This window comes from Sitodiplosis mosellana, unplaced genomic scaffold (assembly GCF_009176505.1).
Source record: "Sitodiplosis mosellana isolate CC-2019 unplaced genomic scaffold, AAFC_SMos_1.0 Smas_scaffold_6191, whole genome shotgun sequence".
Lineage (NCBI taxonomy): Eukaryota > Metazoa > Arthropoda > Insecta > Diptera > Cecidomyiidae > Sitodiplosis > Sitodiplosis mosellana.
The window spans coordinates 738,387-756,515 of NW_022601432.1; the positions used below are offsets into that span (position 1 = coordinate 738,387).

The following is an 18,129-nucleotide window of genomic DNA, read 5'->3' on the forward strand; positions in this document are numbered from 1 at the left end:
TCTCTCTCTCTCTCTCTCTCTCTCTCTCTCTCTCTCTCTCTCTCTCTTTACCGTTCCGTTCTCCATCATGTGCAGTCAGAGTAACACGAAGCTGTCAAGAAACCTTTCGCATTGTGATGTATTCGTACGAGGTTTTCTATGGGTTTTGCTGCAATCGACCACAATAAAAAATATTTTCACAACATTTTCTAAATCATCGTTTCTAATTACACCCGAGGCCGATGCTCGGAGTGTTTAAACCAGTGCAAATCCCATTCCAAGCGAAAAGAATTAAGTTCAAGTGGGGCAACGATAGAGAAAGAGAGTGAAAAAGAGATATACAACACACACACACACACATACACACACACACACCCAAACAGGCAGTCCTTTCTAGTTTAACAACTTCACCGTAGACTGACCGCAAATAATCGATTATTTAGGCAAACGTATGAAAATCAATTTATTTAACCAATTCGCTTGAATGGGAAAGCGGCTTATGGCCTGTCCAATTTTGAAACGATAAAATGCATCAAGTATTTTCTTTTTCTCTCTATCGTAATCCGGGTGATTGTGATTCTATTTGCGTTTGAAGGAATGCGTATGTTTTGATTGGAGAAGGGTAAATTTGTTTGGCAACACAACTGAGCCAGCCAACAAACGACCGAACGAGAATATCAAATCGAATAAAAGAAACAGAGAAACAGAGGCATAAAAAGCAACAGTCTATTTTCGAGTCTTTTTACCAAGTCTAATACATACACACACACACACACACACATTTACTTGTTATCCGAACCGTTTTTCCCTTTATCTCCCTACTCAGAGTGGCTATTAATTGAAGTTTCTTCGTATTGTATATCTTTTCCATTTGGAATGAACAACTGTTTATGTCTATATTTGGTTTACAATTAAATCACAACGAATGAATGTAAATTTGTGTGGAGTCTTCGCTTCCCCCCCCCCCTCCCCCCGCCAAAATACAAATAAAAAAGATGAAACTTATGATAAAAGTGCTACTCAAACATTCAAGCAAAATGGCAAGCGTATGTCGGTTCGAATATGTTTTATGCAATTTTTGAAAACGTCAGCGTATGTCATGTTTTAGTTCAAGTTTTATCATTGGCAATCATATTTATTGCTGTCCATATGTATGGTTGTTTTTTTTGGTTGTTGTTGAAAGTTTTGTAGTTTTTCATGTCGGTTTTCCGTATTTGCATAAAATTGAGCGAATTATGCGATTGAATGTGCTGCTTCGATTGCTGAATGTCAATTTTTTTTTTCAAAAGGAATGCTATGTTCAGGCTGCAATTGCTGCCGTACCCAAAATCCTATTGAACATTTATACAATTCGATTTGTTGAACGAGAAAAAAAAAAATTTGCCATCAATACTTCAATCGAAAACATCTCCATCGAATCGTTTATACCTGATTTGCCGATCGAAACATTTCTGTGGTTAGCCGATGAAAGGCTACAGCAGTAGCACCCGATTTCGGGGTGAAATTTCGATTCAAAATACAATTTGTAACTATGACCATGGAAAGCCAGATGAAGTGATTCAATATCAAAATAATGTCAGCATCCGTTATCTAGCTATTTGTAACAATTTGCTGTAAATTTATTAGTGTGCGTGCGTGTGTTTATGTGTCTGTTTACACGGAGTGTGTGATCAATTCCCGGGGCCGAGAAACTAAAAGAGAGTAGATTAAATTTGTGTTCCCTTCTCGAAGCCGATATTTTCGTTTTTCTATTGTAAACACGTTTGTCTGTTTATTATGGATAATCTTTGACCGTGATTTACACACTGCTGAGATTTTTTGTCGTCCGAATCTATATCTAAAACGCATAGAGTTATGATTTGTGTGTATGTATGTGTGACTGTGAGCTGATGAACTTCGGTTATTCAGGTTTATCACATTAAATCATCATATTACATTCATTTGGTTTTGTGTACGATTCCATAAACAAGCCCGTTGTTATTCAATTGTAAGTACTTCGTTCGTTTCAATATTTTTCCGCATTAACCATATTGCCATATTCTTTTTGTCAAATCGGTCGTGTGTTTGCACCATGTGCGCGCCACGGTCTCGCGCGTTTCGCAACATTTACTGTTTACATTTCTAAATGGACATTCATACCGATAACAGATTGTGCAGAAAAATATGCGTTCCATCTCTTTCCTTCTCACATTCTCTCACACATCGTGCACATCAAATATAATTATCAAACAATAAAAACCAAATAGAGATTTTCTCTATCATTTTTTTTTTTCAGTACATTTCATTTTTAAAGTCAATATTATCCATATGCAAGATGTAAATGGTGTTTCTCATTATGCGCTTTTATCGAGAATCACATAATCATAGAGCAGTCTGGGAGCAGCGCTCATCTAACTGATCAACAATACGGCACACACGCATCTCACACTTTCGTGCACACCAAATATACATATTTGTATTCATCTTGCCTCGCTTTCTTTCTCGCTTCGGTTGCTCATAGTTCGCTTACACACATTTATAACAATGGCAATAAAGTGTTCACTTGTTTGTTTTGTCTTCGAATTAAATCCACTTTATGCGAATGTGTTCTTCAAACGACATTCTCCTTCATCCTTCATGGAGCTTATGCATAAAGAATGATGTGCGCTTTTCGCTGGCATTGTTTTCGTTCATATTCCAAACAGCGAATACTCTCTATCCCGCACTCTCTCGCTCACTCTCTCTCTCTCTCTCTCTCTCTCTCTCTCTCTCTCTCTCTCGCCCGAAAAAAAAGAACATTCTCCGAGAAGGAGCAAGCGATACAGAGCATGAATAAGAGCCAAAAGTATGTGTCTATGAGTGGCATGTATTATGCCACACGATAAATATATATATAATATATACATGCCGGAACACAAGAGAAATTATAAGGCGTAACATTTATTGGTATTTAAACTGTTTTTTATGCGTCTTTTGATCGCATTTTCAAGTAGATGATAATAATAATTATTATTTTTATTTGTGTATTGTGTGTGTATGATGTGATTGCATTTAAAATGGTATTAGATGCAAATTCGGTGTGCGAGACAGAGGAATATGGAGCGAAAGAGAGGGAATTAGAGAGAGAGAGAGAGAGAGAGAATGGGCGGAAAAGTGAGAATAGAGAGCATCAGAATAAATCGCCTGAAGTCGAACAATTACCAGAAAAACAAATTAGAGAGAGAAGGGAAAAGCACATATAAGTCTCTTGAAAGTTCGAAGCGAAAACTTGTTTGCCGAAAAAACACATCCCTCTTCGAAGAAGGAGAAGAAAAAGAGAATAATTTGCAGCTAGACTCCGGTAGATTTTGTGTGTGTGTGGTAAAAACCAAAATGAGGTGACTGACTGTTGTTGGCCGTTCAAACATAAAAACATCCAAATGAAAATTAATACTTTTTTTCGATCATAGAGAACTGAAATGAGCAAAGATTTACACGATGTGGATATAGCGATGATAGAAGAAGCAATTCAACTTTATCTACTGCCATGTCCTCACCCTGCCTTTCTTTTCTGGTGGACTCGACACAATCGTTCTGATAAAGTTGAAGCCTAAGAAAGAAAAAAACGTAAAAAACATTCCGGAACATATTTTCCTATAACGAAGAGAGAAAAAAAACGACTAAAATTAAGAAGAAGTGGAGAGAATCAGCAACAGCACCAGATACATGACCACGACATGGAAGTTAAGTTTGAATCAAAACTTTTTTATGACCTTGGTAGAGTTTTTGGCCAATTTATTACCCTCATATATCACACAAAAGTCAGCATCGCATAAGCTAAAAAGCAACGACTTTGGCCGAAAAGTTCCGAAACCAACCAAAAGAAAAGGAAAGAAAAGCAAAACACACTTCTTGCGATATACTCACACTGTCTCATTCCAAATTGATTGGATTGTAGAATGCCGACCGTTATTTTGATTCGAATGTCAGGTTTAATAATAATAAAATATTATTATAGGCTTGTAATTGCATACGCTAATTTTGAGCGGTGGAGGACGGGCATTTCGAAAACTTTATCGAGTTCAACACATTCATATCCACATATTTTAGCTCTTCGCATTTCGATTTATGTCGATATAGGTAATTTTCTTTTTATATTCTTACCCGTACAGGAAAAAAAAATGAAAAAGAAAAATAAACTCGTTAACTTATTTTCGTCAAACACACACGTGCACACGTGCACACGTGCACATACAAACACCGATTTTATTTCTGCCAATCAGTCTATATCAATCACTGTGAGCTAATGCAAAAACATCGAATTGGGAAAAACCGATCCCGAAGTTTTTCTTTTCTCTCGTTTTGCCGTATAACACATTCATTTATTATTACCCAAAATGGAAGCGACCGGTCTTGTCTTCCCTTTTTTGGAAAAGAAAGGATTTCTCCTGAAAAATGTATTCCTTAACAACAACCGACCAACTCACAACATTTATAACAATTCTTCGTATTTCACTGTCAAGTTCAGAGTTCTTTCTATCAATATTTTCTTGTGTGTGTCACTGTTCATATCAGTCTAAAATCCACGCATTGCTATCGTCACCCAAAACCGTCCATTCGCTGTACGTTGTTGTTTTTCTCATTCTCGTTCGTATGATTTTAAATTTAAACTATGTGTAATATACGATTTTGACGGAGTTACGATTTGGTTACGATTTATTTGCAATTATCTGTTTTAAATGCCCATAAAATACAGCTGCGATAACTGTCTGTACGCAAGTGTACAGAGAACGCGAGCGACCATAATTTTTAAGGTTAAATTGATTACAAACGTTGTTTCATTGCACACACAAAAAAAAAGTATCGCTGCTCATTATTTCGGCAAACAGTTGATTCGCGAAATTCGTTCAAAGAGATTCGTGTCTGTAATTTCACAGCATTTATTAAATAGTGCAACAAGTCAATAAATCTATCGCATTTCCCCAGTTGAATTCAATCCATTTTGTGATCTATTTATTTATACATTTCCACGATCCGTGATCATTCAACGCAAAGAAGAAAAAAAACACCGAATTCATAGTGTGAATCCATCAACGAATGCCGGGTAATAATTATTTTGTTAACTGCTTTGTGGTAGCAACAGGATCGAATACAAAAAAAATATGCAACCAATAGGAACAGAATGTCCGACTAAATTAATGTCAACCAGTGGAGAGAAGAGGAAAAAAAAGAAGTGTTCAAACAAATGAAGTATTCAGTGTGAATGAAGCGTAAAAAAATTTCATATATGACACATCGACCGAATGATAGCCATCATTTGCACATCACAATTCATGTGGCGAGCAATGAAATTTTTCAATCTAATTCATATGCCAATGGAAATTTCTTTTATTTATGCTAATAAAAAACCATAAAGCAAATCATAAATTATGGAATGAAGGATGCGCACATAGAGATGTAAACGAACACCGAGCCTGTTCGTTCGTTCGTTCGTGGACGATTCATAGAATTACGAACGTTCGTTTGTCCGAACATTTTCACCGAACGAACGAACACGAAAATCGAACTGTTCGAAACCCAGTCAAAAGTTAGAACGTTCGGAAAATGAACGAACGAACGACAATTTTTTCATTGTTCGAAATTTTCATATGAATTTCGAACGTTCGAACTTTTTTTTTGTGGAAAAAAGCCAAAAATCCTCCTCCGTCGAATTAAAAAATATTAAAAAATAGTCAATCCGATTTTTTATTGATTAATTCGACGAAGGAGGATTTGGCTTTTTTTCCAAAAATAAAATTCGAACGTTTGAAACTCATATGAAAATTTCGAACAATGAAAAAATTGTCGTTCGTTCGTTCATTTTCCGAACGTTCGAACTTTTGACTGGGTTTCGAACAGTTCGATTTTCGTGTTCGTTCGTTCAGTGAAAATGTTCGGACAAACGAACGAACGTTCGTAATTCTTTGAATCGCCCACGAACGGGCAAAATTTGAATTTTTTTCGAACAGTTCGTGTTCGTGTTCGTTGACATCTCTATGCGTACCCAGTATTTCTTCAATCGCTTCCATTCAAAATGAATTCATTTTTTTTCTCGTTCAAATGTGCGCTCGTGTGTAATGTATGAATCAGAATATATAAGCACACCGGTGCTCTCGGTTAACCATTATCAAGTGTGTGTGGTTTGAACGAAGATTTGACAAACTATAATTGAATTCATCGATAACGAACGGGGAAAATATTATACTGAACAAAGTGAAACGGCAATCAAGTTGAAAGTGCGATTCAATATTCCATCGCAATAGAGTTACACCATCGTTGTCGTCGTCGTCGGTGCTGTTGCTACTGCTGTTGCTGCTGTCGCCGAATGGGATGTAATGTTGCGTTACATTTAAATTTGTTTTCGATTCTGTGTCAGTTCCGAGAGCTGCAAGAGTTACGTTATGGAGCCCGTTGCTAACACGCTCTTATCCAACACGCATCAAACCAACACACAGCACACACAGCACCGACTTTTATTGTCTAACTAAGCGTTGCAACGGCAACTTGCTTGAGGAATCAAACAACAGAGCACAGAGCTAGACAATGTACCGAGTACGAGCACAACCAAATTCAGTATGTATTAACGTGCGATACAGAGCGGTCGTATCGATGGTTTTATCCATTTTATTTTTCTGTTTCTCTGTTGTGTTCCCCGGTGAAAACATACAACGATCGAAACCGCCGTTTCGTTCGTTCGTTCGACACGACAATCTTTTGAAAACTGAAAAAATCAACCGAAAAAATCATTCACACTGTAACAGGCCAAAAAGTTTCTTTTTCTTCAAGAGTAAAATCTTTCTTCTATTTGCAATGTTTTTTGTTTGACTTTCATTATTTTCCGCTCTTTTTTTTCTCTTCTATTCATTCGTTGTTCGTTTCTGAAGAAGTTTAGTTTAAAAGTGTTGGATGAAAGAGTATTAAGGAGGGAAAACACCGATTGAATTTCATGAAAATGTGAATAACTCCCAAAGAGAATTGAGTACGCGGTCGAATTCAATGTTTATTTTTTTCAAGTTCAAATTACGGACTTTTTGCCTGACTTTTATTTAGTTGTTTATTTGTGGAAAAGTGCCAAAGAGCTTCCGAACGATAACAACCGTGAATTTGTAGTGTGAAGAGAGAGAAAAAAACCTGTAAATAATCAAAAGTGTCAGAAATGAAAATAAACAAAATAAATTACAGAATTTAAAACCAACTTTTCTTTATCTATTATTTAAAACACAAATACACATTTTTGACAGAAAAAAAAATCAACTTTTGCGATAAAAAAAAATTCAGTTGGCATGGAAGAATAAAAATTGGTGGATTGCCACTTGAGGCATGAAAATTTGATTAAAGTGTTTTTTTAAATATTGAAAATACAACAAAAAATCGACAACAATAAAACAAACGTTGGAAACAAACGATTCCGAGAAAGTCAACCAAAGGCCTATTGTTCTGGTGTGCATATAGTAAAAAAAAAAGTATATGGAAAATTGAATGGCTGCCTTTAATGTAGACGTCAAATGTGCAATTGGCAGTAGTTCCCCGCTGGTGTTTCAGGTGCGAATTATTTGCGTAATATTTTTTATCCACTTTTCAAGCAAAGAATAAACGGAAAATAGCATGAAATTTCATTTAAAAACGAAAGAAAAGTGGAAACAATGAAACCATTTCAAAAGATAAAAGTGGACGCGCGCGCGTGAGGAGAAGAGAAGAAAAAAAAATGTGTGGTGCACATCTTTTGTCGACCCAACAGAGCATATTTTCCTTCTTTTTTTTTCGAAACGACCATCGTCGTCTTTCCTTTAGCTTCTCACCAAGACGACCGACAAAGTCAATGTGTTTATGATTAGTGAAATGTCTTGTCCTCAGCCGAATTAAATGCTATGTGGCACGAAATGCTCTTCCATCCCTTTTCTCTCTATCTCCCTTTTTTTCGTCGTTGTTATTGTTGATGTCTGTGGTGTGTGGCATGCAACGGTGTTGCGCTCTTTTGGCATTTTGTGTGCGAATTCCTCAAGTGAGTTTTGATCATTCATCGTGAGAAATAACCGAGAGCGAGAACGAGAGAGAGAGAGAGAGAAACAAAAAACGCATGCTTGTGTTTTGTGGTGATTCTTAAAGTTAGACGCGAGTAATTTTTCGTAAGCATTATACCTATTAAGTTTTATTATTCAATGCTTATGTGCCATAATTGGGTAAATGCCTAAAAAGTAAACACACAGTTTGATGCATATTTATTTGAATACACACAGAATCCAGTTGTTTGGGCAACAGAACGTTTTCATGCCATGTAATGCGTTAGATATTTGACTTGAGCCTTGTTCTGATACCCCGCACCAGAAGAAGAAGCAAAAAAATCATATTGTTGGCGGTGTGTGTGTGTGTGTAGTGTGGGGTGTTAACCGCAATGATGGTGCTATACCAAGCACAAAATGATCTTTTCATTCCACCACCGATGGATTATTATGAATTTTTCTTCTTACGTTCTTTTCAAACGAAAATTTCACAAAGCCAGCCGAAAAGAAAATACGAATTCGATTCAGGTGGGAGATATTACAAAGAAATATTCTCATATCTGCCATGCACCAACTAATTCTGTTGTCACACGCAACAGAAGAAAAAGAACAAGATGATGATGAAAAGCTGAATATAAAAAAAAAAGAAACGCCAATTTTATCTTGGACGCTCATTCTTTGTTATTCGACGCTTTGCAACAAGTTTGTGTAAAACTGATTCGCAAATCTAATAAGTTTTTGATTGCGTTATTCGTCGCTTCAGCAGTTTTAATTTCCATAAATATATTTAATATGGTGTGTCTTTTTGCGGTGGAGGAGAGTCAGGATGTTAATAGACAATATGTGGTGAGATGTGTAGGGTCTTGAAGTTTTTCTCTTCTTTTTACTTTTTTTATTTCCATTTTAAGACATTTTTGCATGTGGCTGCGAGGAAAAAATGTCAGGAAAACGAAAAAGAAGTATTTTGTTTTCTTTATGCTTTTTTCCTTCGTCTTTTGTGTGGTTTTCTTTTTTCCGCGTATCCAAGGAAGAAAAGTACATTTTCGTACATTGTGCGTTTGCTTCACAAATCGTGTAATTTTGGTTCGTTTCTGAATGGAATGCCTTAAATTACATTCCAGCAGTTCTTGTTAAGTGCGTATGCTTCAATAGTCTCGGGCCACAGAGTACTGATTTTGATTCAATTTTTCTATCTCCTCCGTCTCTCTCACTCTCACTCACACTCAGCCCCCCCTCCCTGTTTCATCAGTTAATTATGCTTAGTCATGTGGAAATGCTATGAGAAACAGTTTCGTATATATGTATAGGAATATAGTCATGTCCCTTTTTGCTTAAGTGACTGCTGTAAAATTCTTCAAAAGTTATTCCAATCTTATTAAATTATTTCGCAATTGGCTCCATTTCGGAGTAAAATCAATGGATTCTCCTCTGTCTCTCTCTTTCTCTCTCCGTCTCTGTGCGTCTGCCAAAACGACAGAGGAGGAGAATCTTACATGTTAAATACTATTGGCTTCATTTTCCGATTCAATCCAATGACTTTCGTCTTTGATATTCGATGGCATTACAATCAGATATAAAACTGGGCCAATGGAATGGCTGTATCAATGAAAATGGCATATCGAGATCTCAAGTGCACTGAATGCTCTATACGCAATTGAAACATAACCTTTTGTTGTGTCATTCAAACCGTTTTTGGAACCATTCAGACGGCCACAATTTATTTGTAACTTTTGAAAGTTACAAGTGATTCAAGTGATATACATTGTGATAGTTAGTGGTCAGCAAGATCATAATTTTTTTTTTCGGTCGGTGAATGGAATATGTTGAAGTGGTTAAATCATAATTCTTTGGATGGCGATGCAAATGAAAAATTGAATGTGATTCATGTGCCAAATGACCAACGAAGTGTCGATGAAGATCATTCGCTAATGAATCAATTATAAAATTGCAAATCTTTCGTAATTCCTGAAAATATGGAGAAAATGTCGGCTTGGCGATGCACATTCGCATCAAATTAAAAGTGATTGAAATTAATTTGTGTGTTTGTCATCTTCCTTTAGTGTGTTGTGTGTTCACTCTGTTGACATGTAGTCAATTTCAATTTGCTGTTGATAAACATGCACACAAACACATACATACACACACACACACCGTGTCGCATTTCTGCTTCGATCTCATTAATTCAGCACGGTTGTTTTTTATTTGTGCGCTTCTCCACATTCGTCTGTCGTTTTCAAGATATAGATTTTGTTTTCTCGTTAGTCGGAATGGTAATTTGATGGCCTTCCTTGTCAAGATGTACAAAAGACTCGATTAGCGCTCTGCGCTCAACAAGCAAACGGTACGTTTTGTTGTTGTCGGCTACAAAAGCCAGCAATTCAAAATGAATGGATATTTATTAAAAGTCATTTTTAGAATGTGCTTATATCTCCCGCTGCTGATGATAAGCCAACCAGTAGGTAATTTAATCAACATGTGGACTAAATTGTCAAATCTAAAATAGAAGACAGTGCAAGAACAACAAAGAACAACGGGGAAAAACACGAATCATTGTCCACAATGAAAGAATATCGAGATACATGCAGCTAAGCTACTCTCTCTCTCTCTCTCTCTCTCTCTCTCTGGATATGATTCTACGACCATATTCCTTTATGGCATACTAACAAGCTAGAGGGGAAAAAGGCAAACATCATTAAATTTGCGGTTGTTATGATGATGTGTAGCGCCGTGGAAAATAAAAGTATAACAAAATTAACAAGAGCAAAATGTTCGTTAATGAGGTTCATAATTTTCATCGGTGCCAAGTATCCCCATATAAAATCGATACTAAGCACTTTTACGCTCTCGATCTGGCGAAAGTGATTTTAAAGTTTTCTTTTTAGCTTCAAAGTGTGTGACCATTAGCCATAGACTGACTCTAATATGGAGATATTTTGTTTTTGCATATCATCACAATCTCTTTGCTCTCAGTCGCTCGTTCTCTTTTTAGCCAACGACTCACTTCATTTCCGTTCGTTTGGTTCGTTATGCAATAAAGCCATATGCATTTATTATTCATGGGCAAAAACATGTGTTCAGGCAAAATGTAACCGCGCGCTACAGGATATGATGATGTATACATCAAGAGAAATGGGCATTGAAGAGCCAATGAGGCAACAACAACAACGGCGACGACTGAAAGCAACAGTAGCAATGGCAGCAATGGCAATGGCATTGGTTGTAACAACATCAACAAGAATCGAAATAAAAGCGATGGTATTTTTCACTTTATTTGAAATCTATGTGATGCGCACTCAATTCACTGTGGCTGCCCCCAAAAATTATTCGCTCATTTTTTTTTTCTCCGGTCGTTTCTGTGTTTGACGCTTTTCTCTCTCTCTCTCCTCTTTCTCTTCCCATTCCGATAATCTGCATCTTTTGTTTTCGTCATCATCAACACCACCGTAAATTTCGCAATATGTCGAATGTGTGTGCTCTACACGCTGATGGCACGTGCTGCTTCACTTTCACTGTGTGTGTGTTTTTTCGCTCTTGTTGTTATTATTGGTGCTACTGCTGTTGATATTTTTTTACCTTCATCTTTTCTGCCACTTTGCAATACCGCCGTCGATATACTCCGATTTGTTTGATCACACTTCTATTTTGAAATGAATGCCATTCAAGCACGCCTCGAAATAATATATCCCCAAATATATGTCGCATTGTTCGATGCGAATACGTTGCTGGTATGCCAAAATCGCAAAGCGACAACGACAATGACAACGAAGACGACAAAACCAGAGCCCAAAACATACAGTGAGAAAACAACAATGTTAAGCGTCATGCGTGTCATTTCTCTACGCTTGTTGTATAGATATATTCTAATCCATGTACAAATGCCTTGGCATCTTCTGCATATAGGTACATAAACGTTGAGTTTTCAGGGTGATATTGTGTACAGGATTTATGCCGGATTTTATCCGAATGTTCATCGAAATTGTTGGTAATTTTTCTCTCCAATTCGGTTTTAATGTTTTCTAAAACAATAGTGATCCAGCCAGAGTCATAAGTGTGGATCTTTGTCACTGCAAATGGTATCATTATCTATGTCTCTCTCGCTCGCTCGCTCGCTCGCTTACTCTTTCTTTCTCTCACAACGAGACCACAGATAGAGATGAAAATACGCAATGAGAGGGGCAAACGACCCAACAATTTCGCAAAACAAGAATTGAGTTGTTTTCGGAGAGGCAGAAAAATACCAATCGACCAAATGTGATGACAGGCAACAAAAAAAACCGTCACACAAGAAAAGTGAAAAAGAACTGCTGATTCCTTATCGAGAACCACATTTTTTTCCTAATTAGGACCAAATGAATTCCATCCTTGCATTGGCCATGGGTTTTTGTTGTCTCTTCTATTGAAACCGAATAAAATCGCCAATTGAAACCCAATTGAAACAGGTTCATCGGACTGGACCACACAAGGTGCAAAGTAACCTTTCACACACACACAGAGACTGTGACAGAGAGACAAACCGGAACGTTGAAATGTCGTAGCATTTCTAGAGAGGATGCCAAAGAGGCAGAGAGAAGAAAAAACGAGAGGAAAAAAAAACGAGAATACATAGCCGAACAGACATTTCAGCACCTACAGCAATAACTTGCCAAAGATTATTTCCCATCGAAAATGGATGTAAACCATATGGATTGAATGCACTAAGCATCGTAATCGCTACGTTATTCTACGTGAACCTTCCTGTATCTGTATTTGCTCTGTGTAAATTCGAATTGTAGCTCTTTCTGTACAGTATCGGATGTTTACAAGAAATAGATGGGTTTGATTATCGAGCCAGATTTTTTTTGTTTTTCTTTCTCTTCTTCGCTTTTGGCTCTTAAACTGAACAAATCACTTATTTATCCCACATCGACATGATTCTTCATAAAGAGAAAAAAAATATGTACGACATAAAATTAGGCTTTTACAGGATTATTTAATATATTTATTAACGTCAGCTGACGCTAATGTCTTTTATTAATTTATATCTATTTATTAATTGTATTAGATGAACAAGAGGGAGAAAAGAGCGACAAAAAAAAATTTATGGGACAAATTTAATTAATTTGTCATTACATTCAGTTCACCAAGAAAATCCCCAATTTGTCAAAGAATGTTCTTTGAATGACAATGTACAACGTAAAAATATTCGGCTTTCATGCTGATTTTTTTTTCTCTCGCCTTTAGCACAATTTCCATCAATTGATCGGTTATCGATATCATGAGTGAGACACACACACACACACACTCAACACGGAGAGTGTGATAGATATTTCGGAATTCGTAAACGAACGTCAAATTCAATTTGCATTCTCAGGGATTCACTTAATAAGACATGAAATTTGCATTTTAAAACAAAAACAAAATCGGTGAATTTCAAATAACGAATTTTCAAGTACAAATTGATTAATTAACGTTGAACGTTAAAATAATGAGGTCGAAGAACATTCTATCGTCAAGTCAAATCGATGGAGATTTTACCGTTTCCATAAATATAATAATGATAATAACAATAAAAGAAAATACAAGGTATGGCCAATGTTGACACATTGTGGATGAACACAATGATGTTGAGATCTATTGACACAACTGTTGACGAGATAAAGTTTGAGCAAAAAAAAAAACAGAAACAAAAACAAAAACAAAAACATGCATGCATTCTTATGTGTCGGAACGTTAAAATTGTACCGTTCAGACTGGATGCTATTTAATTTATTTGTTGTTGTCGCTGAAAAATTGACAGTTGCAAAAGGGCGGACATCAAGCCAAATTGTTGGAAAGAAGCCAAAATTGATTATCATATTCGCCCATGTAACATAATACCACTCTCTTTCTCTCTGTCTTTTTCTCGAGCACTATGTGCTGTGTGTGTGTTGCGCTAGCCAAAGATTTTCAGTGCTTTCGGGAATATTCACGGGTATTTCACTTTAAGTGATGTGGGATACAATTTCATGGTTATGCGATTAAATGCTCGGCTTTGTGGGTGGAGGGGGGGGGAATAAATAAAATTAGTTGTTCACTTTTTTTGTGGTGTGCATGTATGTTCAGCTTTGTGTGGCCAAGCTACCGAATTTGCCACTGTAATCATGTGGCCGTTGGTTTTATTTGGTATTTTTTGTTCCGCTTGATTATTTTCTTCTTTTGATTTGTACATAATTGTGTAGCATTAGTTTTTCAAGCGGTATTAGGCGAAAAATTTTATTTCGCATAAAGTTTGAGTGTCATTGGTCGAACAAGAGAAAAGGGACAGATAGAGAGAGCGAAACAGCGACCAAGCGAGAGACAGTCTCAATGGAATTTTATTCGAGAATGAAAATTAGATTAGGTTTTTGTGCGTGGTGGCAGCCAAGTGACAGAGATACAGATAGAGATTGAGTGTGGATAGTGTGTATGACCAGTCGAAAAACCCTTTCGTAAAACTTTTGCACAATTGAAACTAGAGACACATTCCAATGGAGTGCAAACATATTCGGTCTGTTTTTTTCTCTTTGTGTGTGTGTGTGTGTGTGTGTGTGTGTGTGTGTGTGTGTGTATGAGATGCGACCATGTGACGCGTACACATTTCATCGATCTCTCTCATTCTCAAAATCACTAGAAAAGTTAATGTCAACGCGCCAATTAAAACAAGACAAAGCCAAACAACATACACAGCACACGCACTCGCGCAAATATGTATATCAAACCATTTTTGACAATGGTACTTGCGCTTCGAATTTAATCCAAAGGCACACCAGTCAACAATGCCTGGCCCTGTCAAACGCGGTTCGAACATTTGTTTTGGGCCATTGTTTATATTTCATCCTTGAAGCGCGATATGTGTGTATGTGTATATTAAAAGCAAGATAAATGCAATTCGTCGTATTAGTTGACAGTACTTGTAATTATAAGCCTACCATGGGCTATCTCATGCCGTACTCGATTCACTTGTAAGTCATAGAGAGAAAGAGAGTGCTTGTATATTGATTTCGCGCGCCGCGCAAACACACATATTTTCTACTGGAAAATGCATGCACAAGTGGTCAAAATATTATGACATTAAGACTGGAGTTTATGGGTATATCAGCGGTGGATATTTTTATTTGTGTCTAGTTAATAAACCGATGAATAACGAGCGTTTCTAATACGCTTAGCACTATGTTGTTGAACTGACTGCCCGAATCGACCGACTGACTGACTGACTGGCACACACAGAGAAAGAGTGAGACACTCGTTGTTTTGTTATCTGAAAAGAGTGAAGTGCATGTGACACAAATGCATGCACATAAATATTTTAATGAACTGCAATTTTACACGTAAATTAAGGCGACGTTTTGATTTTTTGTTAGCACTTAATTGGCTTAAATATAACGCAAAGAAGAAACAACAAACGAACAGAGAAAAAAAAACACACACAACAAACTAAGAATTAAGTCAAGTGAGAGGAGACGAGAAGCACAACTACAGTGTACACATTGTGACTTTAAAAGAGAATTGCCAAAGTAATTACAGTATGAAGTATATTATGTAAGACGCGAATAGAGAGAGAGAGAGAGAGAGAGAGAGAGAGAGAGAGAGAGAGAGAGAGAGAGAGAGAGAGAGAGGCAGAATGTGCGCGAAAAAAATTCGCCTCAAAATATATTCAAATTGATGGATGAAATCAGTGTCTGTTGGCACTGGCAGCGTGTTCGGTTTCTGAGTGACAATGAATGCGTGCTCATTGAAAGAGTTCAAACATCAGGCAGAAACATAATTGTTGCATCTATTTGAAAGAAGAAAAAAATAATACAGCAACAAAGAAACAAGAAAGCAAACAGCACAAAGACACACACACAGCGCGCACATTGGTCGATGCTTGGAATGGCCAAAATGTTATTAACGCTTCAATTATATAAATTACCTGTTGTATATGTATGCCCGTGTGCTGTGTGACGTGTGATGATCACATTACGAATTTCAAACGAACAGAGCCACAACGACGAAAAAAAAACTACACACACCAAAGAGCAAAATAAGAAAGAAGAAAAAAAAACACTCACACCGAGTCGAAACCGTTTGTGATTATATCGTTTTTTTGTTGTTGTTGTTGTTGTTTTCTCTACTACTTTTAGCTTGTTTGCGAATTGGAGCGATTTCGTTTGAACTTGAAATTATTTTTAAACTATAATTTACATGTGATTTGTTGTATTGAATAATTTGTTTTTAATAAATATTTAGATTTGCTGCATGCAAAGTAATAAAACTTTGATTACTTTTCCAAATGAATAATATCAAAAACAGTTTACGACGAACACACGTACACACACACACACACACACCAACAACGAACGACGAAAATTGCAGAATTTGAAGAAAAATACACACAGCATACAAAACACACGCGAAATTGAATATGGCCGATTGGGAAAAGAAAAGCCTTCGGTTGCGATAAAGATCTAAAGGCGAAACGATATAATTAATCGCTTTTTCGTGCCAAATTATTTATCAAACGTTAAGTTTGAACATTAGAATTGAAGCGCTTCATTGCGACAGGCGCAATAAATTCAAAACACGCACTTGAAATCATCCAATTTGATAGTGATGTTATTATATTGTATATATTATGTTTCGACTCACCGTTTAGATTTTTATTGCTTCTCCACTTTCCGGCCCTCATATCCATAACACACTTTGTGCATATCAACCACATTCGGGTGTTTACATTTTATGCATGTATATATCATATCTCATACAAATGAGACATAGAGAGAAAAACATTTCCTGTAAATACAACAAAATGGAATATGCCAAAATAAACATCTCACAGACACGCACACACTCTCTATCTCCTTTTCCAAAAGCCAGCACTTTGCACTCGAATTTATGATTTCAATCAAAGTGCGCATCAAGTGTGCGTTAGCTCTCTCTCTCTCGATTTTTCTTTTTTTTTCATTCGTTTTCAGTGCCCGCAACAATAATAAAAAAAAGAACCAGGGCAGTTGAAATTTATCGAAGCCCGGATTCATTCGCAGAATAAAAAAAGATATACTGAAATTTGCATCACTTTCATGTGAAAGCATTTTTTTTTCGTTTTGACTTTAGCTTGAAAATAGATTGTGTGCGACGGAGTCGCCATGGTTCGCCAACCATTTTGGCTTCTCAGTTTGGAGTGGCGCTGAGTCGTCGTCAAAGCTTTCACTCTCTCACAATCTGTCACTTTTTCTATAGCAATAATGGCAGCAATGACAACAACAACAATAACGAACAAAAAAAAACACAAAGAAAATAGTAATTTGATCTTTTGTGGCCATCGCATTCTAATTATTATGGTAAAATTGTGCATTTGTTGGGATGCTTGAAGTGTGTACGGCTAATGTGTTACATATGGTTATATGTGTATCTTTTTTTCCCACAGTTTGATGAATTCGATAGAGTGAAAAAAAAGAAGAAGAAGAAGAAGAAGAGGAGAGAAACAAATCCAGGGAGGATTTTTGTGTCAAACCGGCAATACCAAGTCGCCCATACTTGGTGTTCATTTGTAGTCAATTTCTCATTTGCTTGCAACTCCAAATATCTAATAATTTACACCCTTGAACGCAACTACAATTCCGTATGCAGAAATGTTTGTGGTATAGTATTGTCGGTTGTCATATACCGTTTCATTTATTAATGGTATTATGTCAGATTTGTTTGAGGAAGCGAGACAAAGGGAGAGCGAGAGAGCTGTGTGTGTGTGTGTGTGTGTGTGTGTGTGTGAGTGTAAAAAAAAGTGCACGAAATGAACGGACAGAATGCCGTCATCATCAAAAGAGACTGAACCGTTTGAAACGATCGTTTTTGGTATTGCAACGGGGTACAATACAATTATGGTGTCGTAAGCTTCGTCAAGCACATCAAATCGAAACGACGATGCGCCAAGATAAATAGTTATGGCCGCAACCAGCTAAACAAAAGAGAAATAAAATTGAAATATCACATACCACACAAGAGCAAGTAGCCAGAGCGAAAAAAAGAGTCGCTACTCGATTTGGTTTCGATTGGTGAACGCACGCACGAAAGCGAGGGGGCGAGTCGAGGTGAGGACAAGGGCGACACATTGAGCTTGAGACACTCTATTGCTCTCTCTCTCTCTCTCTCTCTCTCTCTCTCTCTCTCTCTCTCTCTC

The 18,129-nt window shown here is 36.8% G+C and overlaps 1 protein-coding gene across 2 annotated transcripts in view; it reads left to right on the plus strand.

Annotated features, from left to right (window-relative positions):
* Positions 1 to 4,787: 4,787 nt before the first annotated feature.
* Positions 4,788 to 18,129, plus strand: part of LOC129576601 (calcitonin gene-related peptide type 1 receptor) — a 66,817-nt gene continuing 53,475 nt past the window's right edge. For both annotated transcript variants that reach the window (XM_055461886.1, XM_055461887.1), the window contains exons 1-2: positions 4,788 to 5,041; positions 6,067 to 7,518. The gene's annotated coding sequence lies outside the window, so the exon portion shown is untranslated. The remainder of the gene's footprint in view (positions 5,042 to 6,066; positions 7,519 to 18,129) is intronic.